The sequence below is a fragment of the Heliconius melpomene genome, chromosome 4 (assembly GCF_056956725.1).
Source record: "Heliconius melpomene rosina isolate 202511_hmr_F chromosome 4, ASM5695672v1, whole genome shotgun sequence".
Lineage (NCBI taxonomy): Eukaryota > Metazoa > Arthropoda > Insecta > Lepidoptera > Nymphalidae > Heliconius > Heliconius melpomene.
Window position 1 is genome coordinate 9,937,609 of NC_140392.1, and position 16,490 is coordinate 9,954,098.

Consider the following 16,490-nt stretch of genomic DNA (forward strand, 5'->3'; position numbering starts at 1 on the left):
TGACTGACTTGGTACGAATTTAAATTGTAAAAGTTAACTTAATTACTCTAGCGCTTGAAAACTGTCTGTCGAATAAATTGTATTGAAGCCAATTGAGGCCATCGTACTTACAGCTCGGCTTTACAGTAAAAGTAAGGGCGACGGTTATAGGTTCGATTCACGTAGGGAATAATTGAATAATTTTCATTTCTCTGCGCTCGTAAGAATACAATACGCGGCATTGAGTTCAACTACACAACATACAATGTCTCGAAAATAAGCGGAGAGTAAAGAACGGAGTATCTTAGCACTAGGGTTTTACATGGTTCAGAAAAAGCAGATTAATAAAAATAGAAACCCGTGACCTTCTCCGTAATATTAAAACTAAATTTCAACCACGAAACTAAAACTGCAATGCGCAAAATACATTTCGTTCGTGCATGTATGTAGCGACAAAAGTAATTTTTACGAAACCAAAAAAAGCACAGGACGCGACCAATCAATCGTGGGTTCAAATCCAATCCGATTTTAATTCTTGTTCGGGAACATTTGAAAGCAATTTAAATTGGCCTCACTCTGTTATTGAAAGCTTTGGGCTATTACTATGCTGACTATGTAGATACGTAAATATAAACGTAAAGATCAATTTGTTAGTGCTTGGATACCTAGGGGGGTTCGAAAAAGGGCTCAAAGGGTATCTAAGAAGGCCTGACGACGTTTGAATATTTATAGGAAATTTCGGTATCTTTGTAACTATTTATGTAATCGTAAATTGTGTTTTAACATATTGTAACAGTTATTTGTCAATTTGTTATATTCCTTTATTGACCTTATAAAAATTAATAATTAAAAACTTATTATTCAATATTCAATAGTACACATAACAGTGTTTTAAAAGAGTAATTCTATATATTTTTTAATATATAAAGTAAATAAAAAGTGTCATATTACTAAATTTTTAATCTTTTTCTATAAAAAAACTCTTCTTTAAGAATTACAAATTTCACAATGCAGTATAAACGTTTTTCTTTTGTACGTCGTTAGCTAGCGCTCTCTCTTACAAAGACTTTCTTTTAAAGCTGCATAATGGACCTTACAATGGTAGTTGAGCTTAATTTCTTGTTACTAATTAGTTTAAGTAGTGTTTTAATGAAGATTAAGTTTAATTTCAATTAAAATATTATTTATTTTTACTTTTAAAAAGAGAAGTGCGGCCTTTATATGCGGGTTACAGCGGGTTCCCACGTATACATTACATTTTATTGACAGTTATAGAGACCTGAAGCTATTTATTGCTGGTAAAATGCACTTCTTTGTTATTTAATATGACTATTGAAGACATATATGACGTAAATCTATTTACCAATCTAACTACGATCAATGACGTCAAGGGATGTACTGAGATAATAGTACCAGGCTCTGCCATCATGAAGGATCTCTTGTTATTAAATTATTCCAATGGAGGTACCGGAAATGTGCCTGTTCCGTTCAGGAAGTCAATTTTATTATTTCTTTTATATAAGGCTGACATGATGACGAAACGATTGTTCGTTCGATTCTCATTCGGGGGAAAGAGCTATTTTCGTTTCCGCCCTTCAATGCGCAATATCTCGATAATTGGGTTGTATTGGCAAACACTAGGTTCTTTCTGCCTATCCTCATACGTGAGTGAAAAAGTGAAAGCGTGAGACTGAAAAAGAAAAGAAATTCGCTAAATTCTCATTCTATTTAAATGTTACATATCTATATGTATTAACTATAGATATACATAAATAAAAGAAAAAGCTGCTATATAAAAGCCTTCGTCGAGCAGACAGTCGCTGTCAAACTGTCATACAAGATCATATCTCGACAAGTTTTCCAATGTCACGTCAATAACAGAAGCTGGATACTTCAATGCAGTAGCGTTTAGTTTTTGTTCTATAAAGTGATTTACTCGTATATAACAATATCTTTAGTAGTTTCTTACGTATGGTGGAAAGTGGAAATTTAGACTTTTCGTAAGATTAGATTTAAATAATGATTGGGTCTGATTGTTAGCGCGACGGTTGAGGCTTCAATTCTTATTAGGGGAAATAAATAATTTTTCTTTGCTAGCTCTGGTACCGACATTAAGTGTAGTTGGCTTCCACTCAACACGCAATGTCTCTAAAATTGGGTGGTACATGGGAAACAGTGCCTTAATACTAGGTTCCCTCTACTTAATCTGCTATGCGGCTGTTTTGTTCCTCTTTTATTTTTAAACACATAAAAATAAAGGTTAATTAACAGTAAATTTGAAACGAATTAATGACAGATTTACTAATAATCACGATATCACGACACGCCTCCGTACTTTAAGTACTATAATAAAAATTGTAAACTGCATATATAATTAAAGGCAATAAAAATATAATCTATTCCTTGCTTTTACATCTAATTCAATAAAGAATATTTTGATTTTAATACAGTACAGCTGGTTGTGTTTGATATTCTTTCTTTACATCCTATATTTCGATTCCCACTTGAGCAGGTATTAAATTTAAATATTTTTTATCTCCCTGATAAAGTAAAGTACGGCGTTGGGTTACGATTCTCAACTCTCTACACCTCGATCGAAATCACATTATTTTTATTTATAAAATTACTTTAGAAATGCTATAAATAATATTGTTTTTGTATACAGGTAAGCGACCTGCACGATTACGTCAAGTTTGAGGCGCACGCGCAGGTAAGTGGAGTGACTCATTCACTAAAATTGTTCTTATGCAGACAAAACAGGAAACGATATAAAAAAAATAAATACTATGAACATGCAATAAAGACTTACTTAATATTTGTAATTTAGTTAATGAAAGATTTTTTAAATTTTTTATGTAGGTAGGTATTTATTCTTCTTTTCCATCCATCTATCAGCCTTTTAAGGTCCACTGCTGGACATAGGCCTCCTCCAATGCTCGCCACTCCGTCCGGTCCTGCGCCCTTTGAATCCAGCGGGTTCCCGCTGTCTTCTTAAGGTTGTCGGTCCACCTGGTTGGAGGGCGGCCTGTACTCCTTTTGCCGAGACGTGGTCGCCATTCGAGGACCTTTCTTCCCCATCGGTTGTCGGTCCTCCTGACAATATGGCCTGCCCATTGCCACTTTAGCTTGCAGATTTTGAGAGCTATGTCGGTAACCTGCGTTCTTCTTTTATTCTCTCTTTATTTGTGTGTTAGGTAAAGAGTTAATTAAAGAAGATGTAATCCTTCTATATATATTTACGGTCAAAGTTAACTTGGAATATGTCATACATCATTCTTATTTCTATTAGACAGACTATTAAGTATATAGATAAGCCGGCCTTCTTTTATTTCACTAAATTAGGAAACTTCCACACACTAAAAACATTTCGACCCAGATTTGAACTAACAACCGTCGCGTGAAAATAATCATAATAAAATTTATAATAAACATTCAAATTTGTTATTTTAATAGTGAATTTGCATAATAACACTTTCTAACTGCTCTAGTTGTACACGCTACGTTTTTGTGTATCGAACGCATCGAAGCGTTCCCATTTTTAATTCAATTATAACAATTTTTCATGTCGGTAATACTGTTTTTACTATGAAATTACCTTATTGGGTAATATTTTTTATAACTGGATTAACGGTAGGCGTCGGTAATTTGGTTAATTATACAATTAGTCACAATTAGCAAAACATAGTAGGTAATATGTGTGATAAAAATCACGCTAAAGTTAGCAATATTATCAATTAGCAATATTTCATTTCCTCAAGTGGGAATCGAACCCAAAACTTGTCGCACTTACAGTCGCTTGTGCCTGTTCATCGCAAATAGCAGGGTAAAAATAAATTTCAACTAAACTCAACTTTTTTAAATTTACAATATTTAAAGTAGCATCTCCAAAGGACAAACTCGTGAGACATCACAAGTGTATTGCAAATAATATAAATCCAGTCTCCTCGTAAGCTAACTCTATTTAAGGCCTAGACTAAAACGAAGTCTAATTCCGGACCGAGAGCGTTGCCCTAATATCAATGTCATCGACACCGATGTTCTACTGGTTTAAATATAAAAACTGTCGTTTACTTGTAGGTAGGTGGTAGTGGGTTCAATTATGAAGGAATTATGTGTAAAAAAATCTTCTCTGTATTAAATTTTTATTATTTTTTAGCTTCATGCTGTATTTCGCATATAGCCCTGTAGACAGAGAGAAGCGTACTCTACTTTCTATTTAATCGAGGTCGTCGTGGTACGGCATAGCGTCCGATTGTAAACGCGACTGTTGTGAGTTCGATTTTCACATGGTAAATTAGTTATTTTAATTTTCTCGCTCTAGCAAGCAATCTAGCAACTACTAACTAAGCGAAGCGATAAGTTCAGCCATTTACCATGTATGCATGTCCCGAAGTTTAGATGTGTGAGGAACGGAGTGCCTTAACATTAGGTTCCTTCTGCCTCCCTTGCTATACGTGAAAAGCGATCTCGACCTATTTCTGTAGATGGATATGAAATTATTCATTATCCCAGCTACATCAATATCTAATATCGGAGTAAGTTTGATTCAGTGCCTATTCTGATTGGAATTTTGAATGGTAAAGTTCCATTTGAGTTTGTGTTATAACTATCGATTGCGATATTAGATAGTTCGTATGCAATGGAGAGATTTTATGTGTGTCTGTATATTGGGATTTGATTAGGTTCTTCAAGTTTAATTAAATATTTCACTTCCTCAAGTGGGGGTCAAACTCACAACCAGTGATGTTTACAGTCTAACATTTGTTAGGAAAGAATTAAGAATATTGCACCATTGTAAATCTTATAATCGAATACAAAAATTAATAAGTAACTTGAATTGTAACCTGGATAAATTTGACATAACAATTTTCGAAATTCATAAATGAAATATAATAAATAATCATATATTTAATCAAAAATAAAATTAACTTATAAAAAAGCATAATATATATATTGAAATATTTGGCGAACTTTTTGTTTTGAAGGATATTTATAAGAAAATATATTTTTTCGAAACGAAACAAGGCCAAATTACTAGTGTACAAAATACACTGTTACCATCCAGTATCCACCCATTTTCTCAGAGCTAGACCCCTCCCCGTTTCACCCTGTCGCCACCCCCGAGTGGGCGGTGCTTAGTTACGTAAAGCCTCAATTTATATAAATAAATGTTAGTTTATTTTTATATTTAATTAATTGTTATGTAGTTCTTTGGTTTCTACGCATTATTTATATTTACACTTGTATTTCATTCACGGCTTCGCCCGCTTAGAATAAGTTGATAAGAAATGTGAAATTTACCTGTCTACCTTAGGCAGGAAAACCGATTGGCATTGTGTGTTTTGTGCATTGTTTTATCCTTCTGACGAATGACTTTTCACTATATTAAAGAGCTAAAGTGCGGTGTTTAGCCACTTTACACACAATATCTTGAGCGGCTTAAAAATAAAGAAAGGAATGTCCTGATACTAGTTTCCCTCTGTTTTTCCTGCTATATGCGGGATACAGCGAAGGTGAAAATACTCTGAAACCTGAAAATAATCGAACTCACAACTCTGACATTTCCCAACTGAGCCACAATAGCTAAGCGTTGGTTTATTTGGTACATAAGAGATTAAATAGATAGCATAGAAAGGAACACTTGTAACCTATCACGATCTCGAAGACCTGACATTACCTGTAAACGAAATATATAGTGACATTAAATTAAATTAATTTTACACATAAATCATTTATTATTATGCGATTGTAAACGCAATGGTTGTGTGTTCGATTCCTGTTCGGGGGAATTAAGTATTTAATATATTCTTTTGCTTATTCTGGTAACAAAAACTTACACACAAATTCCTGAAAATAGAGAACGGAAGTGTCTTAATAGGGAGCGGAGTGTCTTAATGGGGAGCGGAGTGTATTAACACTAGGTTCTCAGGTTCCTTCTACCTTATCTGCTGTGTGCGGGCGGCGTGTAGCTAAAAAATATACTTACGTTTTAGGATGGATGTTGAATACGAAGAAAAAATATAATTTCATGACTGACTGAGAGACAACGCACAAGCGAAACTACAATACTCAGAGAGTTGAAATTTGGCTAGTAGCTTGGTTATAGAGTGTAAGAAGCCTTTCGTCAGGAATTCTCGGAATTCGTATAGAAATGAGGAAAAACGTGAGTTTCCATTTTACTTTTCAAAGTTCAAGCAAATACGCAAACAAAGTTGCGAGCGACGACTAGTCAAAGATATAACACATAGCATATAACTACCATCAAAACTTTCATCTTACTTGCAATATCTCTTAATACATCATAAGGGTTGATATTAGTTTCTAGAGTGTTTCATTTCATACTAGCGTTTACTTAGCAGAGCTCTAGAATATTCCAGTTAAATTAAATTTAGGATAACTTTACGTTCTAGGACTTGATTTTCAAGGGCTTTATGTAATGTTGGGAACTTTGACTGTTTTGGTATCAATTTTAATTACTTCTAGGTAACACTAGTATTTACTTTTAGTACAATATTTATAAATTATTGAGAATATTTTTATTTTTCATTTCACGTTGAATCCCGCATACAGCGAAAGATAGAGAAAATCTAGTGCTATGACACTCCGTTCCTTATTTTCCGCCTAATTTTGTGGAAATAAATAAATATTGGGTGGGGGAACGTAACACAACTCTTGAGCATATACATACCACTTAGTTTAATTTAAAATCATTAATAATATATAATACCAGATGAGTTTAAGATATTTTCCACTAAATCCCTCTAATACCTAACAACTGTAGAGGCGGTCGTCGCACGATAAACGGATAAAACGCTAACAATAACGGGTAAGCCCCAGCTGTGAATGGCTCTGCTCTACCTTTTGTTGGCCTTAGTTTTATGTCTTTTGTTTGAGAATTTTCCTTTCATCAAATGAAATATTTTTCAAATTTTTGCAAGCATTGTGAGAAATTTTACGGTTGCTGTCATTTATTTTAGAGTAATTTTGTGAGAAGATTTCTTAGAGTCTTTTAAATTTTATTCAATAGGCAAAAATAATCGAGAGATCTTCTTAATTTTCCAAATATTTTACTAGTTTTAGTCTGAAGTTCAACTTGCGTGAATGATAGGATCTGATAGGATATCGTGATCCCTATACTCTCTAGGGAACCTACATAACAAATTTCGTCATTCTACGCTGCAAAAAAAAAGACCCTATTACCTATAAATAATTATTTAAGTTAAAATTTATTTCATGGCCGTTTAGTCTGGTCAGTTTCAACCCAACCACACCACATAAGAGTAGTCAGAATAGCATATAACATTTATATACGAGCAAACTTAACTAATACGCTAAAAAAACCAAAACCAACTTCCAATATTGATATTTTAATACAAAATATGAAGAAAAGTTCATAAAACGCCCGTACAAAAGCTAATATTTGATCAAAAGAGGGTCAGTCCGGAGATTAGCGATATTGAAAATCGAACTAATTGCCCCTTCCAGCCCCAATATATAACTTTTGTAGGTACTTTGTTACCTTCCATAATAAAAGTTCCATCGAGAGCTCTTTCAAACGTCAAACTCATGAAATTCTGAAAGCGTCTAATAAATCAGTCGATCAAAATTGTGCTTTATCACTCTCGTATAAGGTTTATATTGGAATACCGTTCGTTTTAAAACAAAGCCATAAAATTTATAAGCTCCAAATGATACAGTGTGTTTGATAGAGTGAAATAAAACGGAATCGTTTTTAGCAATGTTTTTAGCCTTGTTATTTTAGTGTGGTGATTCATTTCTATTTTTTTTGTCTTCATTTTGTATGCCGCATGTAGTAGGGTAAAAAGAGAAAAAAATATGTTGTGACACTCCGTTCTTCAGCGTCCGCCCAATTTCCGAGCATTGTTTGTTGTGTGGCGGAACTTAGTGGCGCTTTTAGTTTTCTTTTTTTTCAGTTTCACGCCGCATCCTGCGCATACAGCAGGGTAACCTCAGGGAATATGGGAAGCTAGTGTTAAAATTTCATTTACCGTACCCATTTAGTATTTTTATTTATTCTTCCATTTACTACTTTCTGCCGAATTCTGGAGATATTGTATGTTGAGTAACACAACTCAATGCTATGCTTTATCTCGTTCCTAGAGCGAGAAAATAAACGCACACTTGTGCCCCTACACCACGACTGACCTTTAATTTTCTTTCCAGAACGATAAAATACATATTCTTCAAAAAGAAATGCTGTGCCACACTGGTTTCAATCATTTAACACCACTCTACTATTAAAATATATCATTTTAACTTTGCCAAATTAATTATATTGTATAATATTATCAAAGCTTTGTTATTTGAAATGTTCATTGTATTTTCTGTACATTCATTTAAATTCAATTATGCAGAGTTCGATTAGTTAGAATAAATATTTACTTATTAAGTTGGTATATTTGGAAAGTTATTTTCTATTAAATACTGTAATTTGATTATTATTATTCAGTGATACAAAAATGCTGAAAAAGTTAACCTGGGAACCTAGTATTAATATAAAGGAATATCTTATCGCCCCTTTTAGGATACTTCCAGTCCCCTTTTTCCATCAAATTCTGGAGTCATATCGTGTTGAGTAGGGGACCTCACCATCACGCATTGCCGTGTCACCAGAGCAAAGAGATATTAAATATTTAATTTCCTCGAGTGGACATCGAATCCTCAACCTGTCGCGTTTACAATCACACTCTAGTACCCCTGCGCCATGACTGTCTCAATATATATTTAGAATATATCTTTTCCCTCTATATATCTTTCAAAGAAGTAATAAACAGTAGAAGCAAATGAATATTAATTACTTCCCAACAATTGCTCGGAGTTTCCAATAATGGAGTACGTAAAGCTTTTAAGAAGACAAATAGTATTTCACTGAAGTTCATTTTATTAGCTATGTGTGTTGTATTTGACACTTAGTGGCAACAAGTGTTTGTAGACAGAATAAATGAATTAATTATTTAAATTAATAAGATACTAGAGGAAACCTAGTGTTAAGACATTCTGTTCCCCACATGCCTCAATTTGCCAAGTTCCAGCCAATTTTCGAATGTTGAATAATGTATTGAGTGGCGGAACTCAACGCCACGCTTTTCATAAATCTTAGTTGATTTTTTTTATACATTAAACGTTTTTTTTGTAGATGTTCTTGATTTTATTTTTCAATATGCATTTAAGCATTTATTAGGGCAGAAAAAATACGAAACCTTAACATTAGGTTCCCTCTTCGTACCCTACTATTTACGAGGATACGAGTCTGAAGCTGAAATAAAATAAAAATAAATATTAGTGCCTATTTTTCTCAAAGCTCTCGAAAAGCTCCCTATAATTGAGTGATTGAAGCTTCTTATTTCCCTCAGGAAAAGTTTATTACGTTAGTAGAAAGATATTTGTATAACAGCTTTAGATCTTTTTCTAATTAACTATCTACAGATCTATCAATTCTTATTATAAAAGAAATTACACTATCTTGGAGCAATCGGACTTTGTCTGACTGTAAATGGGATGGTTGCGGGTTCAATTCAATTTTAAAATATTCCTCTACACATGATATCTATATTTATTCCCGGAATCACGCTGTATCCCGCATAGAGCTTAGGGTAAGCAAATAGAATAGAGTATCAAAACACTTAATTCAGAAAGGGAACAATATAGTGCTAGGACACTGTATGTTTCCAATACGTCTTGAAAACAATTCTTTCTTCTACCCAGAATAGAACCTATAACCTTTACAGTAAGATGGTCTTAATAAAAAATATCGATATATATATTAAACTAGCGGCCCGCTCGCGGTTTCACCCGCGTGAACTATGTTATTATTAATTTCTGTCTCCATGGCTACGTCCTAGTGACGTCTATGCAAACAAAATTTGAGACTCCTAGCATTTAGTAACGAATGAATGACAAAGACAAATGTCATAAGTAACGAAGTTTCATACAAACTTTCAACCCCAAAAACAACCCCTTAGAAGTCGAATATTACAAATTCCCGTCTTAGCGAGCACCTACGTCCTATAAGTAACTTCTATGCAAAATTTCAGATTCCTAGCACATGTAGTTTCTGAGATTTCGTGATGAGTGAGTGACCTTTCGATTTTATATATATAGATGAAAAGTAAAAGAACAAAGAATAAATAAATATATATAATTTTGTTATAAAAGTACCTTTCTTTTCATAATGACCTATCATTTAGGGATTATCTGGACTGTACCCTCATTAAATACTTAGGCTCTCTCTTTTGAATATGAGACTTTACATTTTTAGGTATATCTTTTATTTCATTGAAAATATTCTATAGACATTAAGTAATTATATAATACTAGCGACCCGCTCGCGGCTTCACCCGCGTGAACTATGTTATTATTAATTTCTGTCTCCATGACTACGTCCTAGTGACGTCTATGCAAAATTTGAGACTCCTAGCATTTGTAGTAACGAAGTTTCATACAAACTTTAAACCCCAAAAACAACCCCTTAGGAGTCGAATATTGCAAATTCCCGTCTTAGCGAGCACCTACGTCCTATAAATAACTCCTATGCAAAATTTCAGATTCCTAGCACTTGTAATTTCTGAGATTTCGTGATGAGTGAGTGACCTTTCGATTTTATATATATAGATTTACATTTTAATATGTTCTGGGACAAAATAAAAGGAGAAAGAATTTGAATTTTAGGTCCGCCAATTTTTATTAGATTTTTAATAAGCAAATTTGTTATTCTAAATTGAAGTTGTCATACTATAAACGCAACGGTTGTGAGTTCGATTCTCCGTTAAGGGGGATGATTTATTTTATTTTTCTCACTTTGGTAATAAGAAAAAGCGCTACGTAAAATTTAAAACTAATACTACTCTACTATATCCGGGATACAACGTAAAAAACGGTATTCGTCTAATATATATTTTTCATGCTCACTCATTATCAACATATAATATGTTTTGTGGGAAGTGTTAAACCACTACTGTGGTTTTAGACTATTGAGAAAATTTAAAAAAAAAAATTTTTTTTTCGGATCAATTCGAACCTAAGATCATCACGCTTGTATCCAGAGATTATGCCTCTGAGTCATTCTATGGCTGAAATAGTATGTTAAATAGTTCTATCTGAAATTCTAGACCAATAGTTTCGTAGTATTTAGTCGTATAGTTAACGCAGTGTCGGTGAAAGTTTGTGAATTTGCTTCATTATGTCTTCATTTGTACACAATAGTGTTTGTATAATCTAGATACCGTAGTGCATAGTGGTAAGGTGAAATATGTATTATTAAAGTTGGTTACAAGTTCAATACTGTCTAAGAGAGATCTGTATTTTTTTTTCTAGCTATATCTTGCGTATATTAGGGTAGGCAATTTTCAAGACATTGCGTGTTCCGAGGCGTAACTCAACGCCGCGATTTGTCTTGTTCCCGGAGCGAGGAAATTAATATAATTCGAGAACAAAATACTCTCTAACATAATTTGGAACATAGGTTTTATATCTAAAATTATATTTACATTACGTCGAGTTAGAGTTGTGAGCTTCACTTATCACCCATAAAGAGCATGGTAGACGGAGAGAATCTAGTATTACGACACTAAGTTGTCCACTTTCCGCCTTCAGCTTTAGAGACATCGTTGTGTTAAGTTGCGGAGTCTAACCCCGCACTTGAAATAACTGCAATTATAATATTATAGAATATAATATAAATGTGAGAACAATATAACCCTAAATTATGTTTATGATTAACCTGTCAGTTCTAATCAGATACCAGTGTTCTAATTTAAACCACTGACCGTAATTGAAAACCATTAGCTAATTGCAAATTTCAATGAGGTTATATTATTATATTATAGCTTCACGCAGTATCCCGCATATAGCATGGAAGGAAGAGGAACCTAATGTTTCCCTGGTTCCCTGGATACAGAGTGAAGCGTAACTAAGTAGTACAAAAACTATTTTTTTAAATTAATTAAATTTGTAATGGGTTTTCTCATAAAACAAACTTAATTAAAATTTTCATAGAATATGCAAAAGTTTCATCAGTGAAATTGATTTCAACTCCTACATTTTAAAATCTTTTTCCATAATATATTCGAAAATCACGAATTAATTGAAAACTTATAAAAGCTTTTTCTGTTTGTATTTGAAAGCTTCAGAAAATCTTTAACTGATATAAATGTTTAGATTGAATGGAAATTTCGCTTAGAAAATTTCTTAAAACACACTTTTGTGATAAACTTGGCTCTTTTTTTATATGTTTTCTTAGTCAATGTTGAAATACAGATTTTACTTAATATTACTCTTATATGGATATAATGTAGAGGCCATCATAGAGTAGAGAGACAGCATGTGACAATACATGGAATGTTTTTGACTTTTATTCCCATTCGAGGAATTATTTCACTTCCCGCTAAGATCGGACATAGCGCGGGGTTAAGTTCCGTCACTTAAAACGCAGTGTCGAACCAAAAGTGAAGATCGAAATATCTTAAAACTAGTTTCTTACCTTGTTATGTAAAGGATACAACGTGGATTAGAAAAATATATGATCCAATGCTTTGTCTTCCCTCTGCCTAACCTATAGAAACTCTGCTATAAAAGGGAACCAGCGGGAACCTTAACAGAAGCATTGGGCTTATCTAGACTACCTTAGTACTACAACTTTAGCAATTATTACAAGCACTGCATGTGCTTGGAATAGTAAAATATATTTGTATTCAAATAAAATTTCCACGAACAGAATTAAATAGCACTTGTATACTTTATAATACAGTTATTACATAATTAGCGCTCTCATTTTAACTTTCAGTAATTTGTTGAAACTCAACGAAACGTGTAATTGTAATGCTTTAGTGTGTTTTCAATTATAATTTTATGAATGTTTTATAAGCTTTTTATTAAAACCATTTTGGCAAATTAACAAAAATCGTAACGATATCCGATGTTAAGATATAACAGAATGTTTTAACACTAGGTTCCCTCTGCCTACATTATAGAAGTATAGGCGTACAGTATAAATCTTAGCAAAAAAATAGTAAAGAACTAAAGAAAATACATTTCTTCAATTGATTATTTTATCTACAAATGTATGTATGACGCTATTGTAATATTTAAAAATTCCCAAAACAGTCAGTCTCGTGCGATAACGAACCAAATTAAAACAGGACACGGCGGTTGCGTCACTCGCATACTTTTAAAGTGCGTAATTTTGTTTTGACTTCTGAATGGAAAAAAATATTTGAATAAGCTGGTATGGGATAGTATCTGGTTGTAAACGGTGGTTGCGAGTTCAACCTGCTCTTGAATATGATTACATTTAAACAGTTTAATTTTCTCGTTCTGGTTCTGGTAACAAGACAAAGCACTGCGTAAAAACTTGACCGGAAGCTGGAGATCGATGATCAGAAAAACGGAGGAAAAATAGATATAAACCCACAACTATTGCCTTTATATAGAAAGAAATGAATAAAAAAATTAAAACTTACATATTAAGTAGCGGAAATCAAAAGTAAAATCAAATATAAAATAAAAAAATCATCCCTCATACGTCTTTTAATTCTCCGTCCTATAGAACTTGTAGTTCATAAAGCTTATATCTAATACAATCTATGACGTAATAAAAACGTATATAATCCATCAGTTTAATTCTCCCTCAACAGCAAAAATTTTCACGTGAAAGATTTCCTTCGTTCGGGCTTAAATTGAATTTCAGATGAATTTTCATTTCCAATACCTAGCGTGGTATTATATTTTATCGATTTTGTCTTCGTCTGCTTGTTGCCAGTTGCCACGCCTTGCTGTTTAGGTCATGTTTGAGGGTGTATGTACATTGTACGTATAACGTGATTGTGCGTTGATTGGCGTAACTTAACCCTAATAATTTATAATTATATTATAATCATTTCCCGGAGTGGAAATAGAACCAAACCACCTTCGTTTTAACAGACAGCTCCCACTCCCCAATCTGGTATAAAGGCAAAGCGCGGCGTTGAATACCGCATGCTCACAACATGCCCCATCAATTCGGTGGAAAGTGAAGAACGAAAGCGTGTGTCTTAATGAGAACGATGTGTCACTAGGTTCTCCCAAGTCCCCTCTGCCTATGTTCGGAATACAAAAAGTACTTACATAATATAATAACAATTTCTAACATATTCTCATAAACCACTTATCTCATATATTTTTCACACAAAAGGGGCCGGTTTCGCCCATCTGTCATAATCAGCTGGACCCAATTCAGCGAACTTCCTATTATTGATTACGGTGATGCTTGCTCCTTGGATATGAATAAAGAACTGGTAAACAAGCTCGAGCGGATACTCAACACTTGTATACGCTTTATTTATAACCTCCGCAAGTATGACCGTATATCATCTTATAGGAGGCAGCTTGGCTGGCTTTCTGTGGCTGATCGCAGGAAGTCTAGAGTCCTTTGTTTACTTTACTCCATCCTCTTCAATCCTCAGTCTCCCACTTATCTATCTTCTGACTTTTCCTTCCTTTCCTCTTTCCACGATACATCCTTACGTTCCCAATCCAATTTTATGCTGTCCACACCCCGGCATACGTCAGGGTTCATGTCTGACTCCTTTGCGGTCGCCGGTGTCAGGCTATGGAATGAGCTACCCGAGCCCATAAGAAAAGCTCCCTCTCGTGAGGTATTCAAGCGCCGGGTAAAAGAGTATTTTTTTAAAAATAACATAAATATATAATATTCATCTATTTAATTAATTGTATATATTGGAGTATATATGGTTTGCTATATTATTATATGGTTTATATTTTTATGTATTTTTTTTTTTATTTCTTTTATTTATAATATCCGTAATATTTTATTATAATTATATATTATATGTATAACTATTTATTATATGTATATTTATATATTTATTGGATGTGTATGTATGTATATGTATGTATATTTTACTTCTGCACACCTGCATACTTATTATCCCACATGACAAGGTCGGCTGGGAGAGAATGCTTTTAGCGTTAAGCCCGCCTTTTGTACATTGTTTTTTTGTAATTTTGTGCAATAAAGTATATATAAATAAATAAATAAACTTTGGGCATATTTTATACAAAACCTTTGTCCATATTGTCCGCCGTTTGCAGGGCATGAAAGTTTTTTGTTGATTTATATTTTAGCATTCTTATTTTATTCTGATTTATATTTATTTTTGTATCTTTATGTTTTTTATCAGATTGAAAGGGAGAACTTGGTGAATTTTTTTTTCTGCTTGACGCTGTATCTCACATATAGCAACAGCACACAAAGGACAAACATTAATCGAAATCTCATTGTTAAGGTATATCAATATTATTATAATCTTAATTTTCTGAATTCCTCATCTAATATAAATTATTAAATACTTAACATTCTTACCTATTTTAACTAGATAAGAGAATTCTCTTATCTAGTTACAAATATCTTTTTCTATTCCGTTGTAGAGAACAGTAAGACCTGATCGGCCACCGAAATTTCTAACCGCACAGTACGTGCCAAGGTCAAAACCCACTCTCCTTCTTTGGGCCAGGTCACAATTGTCATACATTGTAGTATTCTGGATTGTAAAAGTCTTTCCGTTTACGACTAATTTATGATGATTGCCTAACTCGCTTTAGATCCTTTTTGTAGGTTATATGACCTATTATTACATTTATATATAATATTTCTTATTGACTTTATTTATTTTTTAGCTTCACGCAAATAGCAGTGCTATCAGAGGGAATTAGTGTTAGGGCACTCTGTTCTCCACTTTCCTCTGAATTATTTTTAATGGTTTCGTTCTTCATTAAAAGGCAAAGTTAGCCCAACTTGAGAGATTGTTTATACAAATTGTTCTTGAAAAATGCCTTTGAATATATTACAATTAGACAAGGGAAAGACCAAATTAATGGGTATAGGACGCTGAAATTTAACATATAAGTTCCTTAGGGAACATAGGAGAGCATTACGAAAAGATTTCCTAAAAATTGAGACTAATAAATATTTTATGCTTTAGTCTAATTGCGGCTGTCATAGTTTAAAGTTCTGCAATTCAACACACTATATCTCGAAAATTTAATACATAATGGGAACGGAGTGTCATGACACTAGGTCCTCTATACCTACCTTATGGGATAGAGGAATTTATGTTGATTCAGCTTGAACATATTAAAAATAGTCTATGCAGACGAAGTTTCGAGATAGTACTCGTTTATATATTACTACACGAACAAAGTAAAACAACCGCAGTATTGTATAACGTAACTTCAACAAAGTTACGTCTTAACTAAAAGGTTAAAATCGTAAACTTTGAAGTCTGCATGATAACATCGCAGAGTTAGAAACACTAACTACTACTTTACTTGTGGGTATTATATAACATAGTTGTATTACATATATGGAAGTTTAATGTTTTAGTTCAGAGAAAGCTACTTGCTGGGAATATTTTGTACCTAAGTATGTCTTTTTAACTTCACAGTATATTCCACTCACAGTATAGTAGGCAGAGGGGACCTGGTAACCTAGTGTT

General features: G+C 33.3%; 1 protein-coding gene across 1 annotated transcript in view; it reads left to right on the forward strand.

Annotated features, from left to right (window-relative positions):
• The window catches only part of LOC146539722 (uncharacterized), a 126,783-nt gene that overhangs the window by 36,646 nt on the left and 73,647 nt on the right, over positions 1–16,490 (forward strand). The window lies entirely within an intron of this gene.